Raw genomic sequence first — 3,252 nt, forward strand, 5'->3', positions numbered from 1 at the left:
ACATTTGTTGCCATCATCATTCTCGAAACATTTGCTCTCCACTTAAGTCCCTGGCATCGGGTCCTCATTTTTTCCCTCCCTCCCCGCTGCCCCCTTGTGGGAAACAGAAGGATTTCTCTCAAGTGCTCTCCCCCAAATGTATGCAGGTTGCCTAGGGGACCCAGGCCCTTGTGACGCCCGCCCCGCCCGGCTCCCGCGTTGGGGGTGGGGCGCAGAGCCCCGGAGACCCGGCGGCGGCCTCCGAGCAGCCCCTGGACGCCGGGCCCACCCACCTTCGCAGCGCGCTGTGCGCACAGGGCGCCGCGGACCGCAGCCAACCGGGCGGCCGGCCTTACTCGATCCCCGCGCCTCTGGCGTGCGGGGTGGCTGAAGCCTGCAGGCTCTGCAGGGCCCCGGAGCTCTGTCCGATCAGTCGTCTGTCCGCCTTTGGAGAGTCTGAAGTCTGTCCCACGTTTTCTCCCGCTCCGTCGGACCCCCTCTGGGTAGGGCCCGCGGGACGGCTCCATCTGGCTGTCGGGGCCTGGGAGGCGGCGGCGGTCTCAGCGAGCCGTTATTCCAGGGGGCTGGCCGTTTCCAGGGGTCTTTGGGTGGGAGGAGACCCGTCCTGGTGCTTCAGGTGTGGCTGACAAGCCCTTAGGACCCCGTGGCTGCTCAGCAAAGTAGCACGCTTCTCAGGCCCTGCCACTGGGGCCTTAAAGGTGCTGGGTGGGACCCCACCTTTTCCTAACTTTGCTCCCCCGTGCTCTACTGGATGTTTGCCAAACCGAAAGCAAACAAACGACTCCCTCTCATCAAGTCAAGACTGACTCACAGCACCCATGTGGGTTTCCGACTGACCATCACTGTTCACAGGAGTAGAAAGCCCAGTCTTTCTCCCGAGGAGCTGATGGTGGTTTTGAACTGCTGACTATGCTGCTCACAGCCCAACGTTTAGCCACTACACCACCAGCGCTCCTTTTTGGTTGCAACACCTATAAATGCACCTGTACAAGCAGTCTCTCTCCAACCTGCCCATACCCCCTTGTCTGCCCACTCCTGTCCTGCGTGCCTGTCTCTGTACTCAGACACGGATGATGGCCCCTGGCGGGAGCAGACTGTGTGTGGGAAAGCATTGGCCTTGGTGTCCCTCCCTGGATCTCCCTTTGCTGGCCTCGCCTTAATGCGTGTCTCCTTCACCTTCACCTCAGGTCATGCATGTCTGCCTCCCGGCTAGTGACTGCCCTCCCACCCAGGTAGCTATGCAACAGTGACTCTTTCTGATGACAAACCTTTTCTTTCTATCTGGACTTTCTATCTGATCCTTCTGTGATCGCCTGCTGTCATTCAGCACACCGTCTTCCGGGTTCAACCACGTGAGGTGGTGTCCACAGACCCCTGTAGTCTTTGACTACAGGTGCCTTGTTCCACCCCATTGGTGGGCCACAGGTGTCTGTCTTTGTCCTTTGGTGGATTTTGTTGAGAACTTTTGCTTCTATGTTGAGGCAAGATCTTGGTCCATAGCTTTCTTTCTTTCTTAGTAGGACTTTGCCCAGTTTGGGCGTCAGGGTGATGCTTGCTTCTGAGAATTCCTTCAGGAGTATTTGCCCTTTTTGCATGACGTGGGATTTGTTTTCATGGAACTGCTGTTAGTCTGTCTCTGACTGTGTGGGAGTCCCATCAGGGGAGCCTGCTGGGCCTGGACTTATTTTGTTGAGAAACTTGTTTCTTTTTTAATGGTTCCTTTCTTCTTGGCTATAGGGCTGTGAAAGTTCTCTTCTCAGACTGTGTTAGTTTGGTTAGCTCGTGTGTTTCAGAGAAACATTTTCTCTGGTAGGCTTTCAACTTTCTTGGAGTGCCGTTCCTGATCTCTAACAGATCGGGGCACTGCCATCAGGGTGGCTCTGACTCAGTGGCCCTGCAGGGCAGATTGTAAGTACCCTGTGGTTTTCAGGACTGCAGACCTTTATGGCAGGAGTGGCTGGTAGTTTCGAACTACTGACCTTATGGATAGCAGTCCAAATGCATAACCTACTATGCCACCAGGGATCACTCTCAGTTCCTGGTAGTGTTCTGTCTTTGTAGTACATTGTTTTTCCTTTTCTTTGTTTTTTTTTCATATGTTTGGAATTGACTTACATGGTCACTAAAGAATCCAAGTCCATTTACTTTCTCTCCTTTTTTTAGCCACTGAGATCGCTGTTGAAAGATACGGGGCGAGGAATCTGCAGAGTTTTTAAGGCTCTGATCTTTCTCCCTTTTTTTTTTAGTCATTTCAAGGTATTTGTTTATTGTGTTTTTTAAAGAGAGACTCACTCTGTGGGGGGGCACAGCCCATCTCAGCAATGAAATCAGCAGCAGGGTCCTGTTAAACATCCCCATTGGTTATTCTCCCTCTCTCCCCTCTCCCTTCCTCTACCATTTCCTGCAACGCCCTCTCCTTGCCCCACCTGTCTCTGGCCTCCTCCTGGTCTTCAATTTCTTGCCCTTTGGTGAGGAAAAACACCTTCCTCTTCCTTAGAATGATGGCATCACTAAGTAAATTGTTTTTTTAAGATTGACTAACTTTGGTAAGCAAAAGGTTCTTTAGTTTTGTCCATGTCTTTCAATGTGTAAAAGAGTCGTCATCGTTTGTAATTGATGCATACTATTACATTCTACAAACGTTCCAGAGGTTTTTCATCTATTCCTCGATAATAGGAGTTTTGGGCTATTTCCATGTTTTTGCTATTATGGAAATCATACAATAAACACAAGTGTGGAAGTGTCTATCTGTGTTGTGTTCTTTTACGCAGGATATATACCCGGTAGAGGGGTTGTAGGATCATCAGGTAACTGGATTTGCATTTGTTTAAGGAAGCACCGCTCTGCTCTCTGCAGGGGCTGGGCGATTCTGCAGTGCCACGACAATGGATGAACACTGCAACCTCCACATCCCTCCGGCATTTCTTTCTTTCGGATGTTTTGTTTTTAATTTTGCTTAGAGGGTCAGTGTGAGATGGTATCTCCTCACTTTTTAATTTGTATTTATTTTCTTGCTAATGAATTCGAGCATTTCTTCACATAGTTGTGGGTCACCTGGATGTCCTCATCTTTAGGAAATAGTCTTGTCATATCTTGTACCCATGTTTTTTTAAAATCATTTTATTGGGGGCTCATACAACTCTTATCACAAGCCATTCATACATACATCGCGTCAAGCACATTTGTACATTTGTTGCCATCATCATTCTCGAAACATTTGCTCTCCACTTAAGTCCCTGGCATCGGGTCCTC

The sequence above is a fragment of the Echinops telfairi genome, unplaced genomic scaffold (assembly GCF_000313985.2).
Source record: "Echinops telfairi isolate 266 unplaced genomic scaffold, ASM31398v2 ScPeMD7_7414;HRSCAF=8452, whole genome shotgun sequence".
NCBI lineage: Eukaryota > Metazoa > Chordata > Mammalia > Afrosoricida > Tenrecidae > Echinops > Echinops telfairi.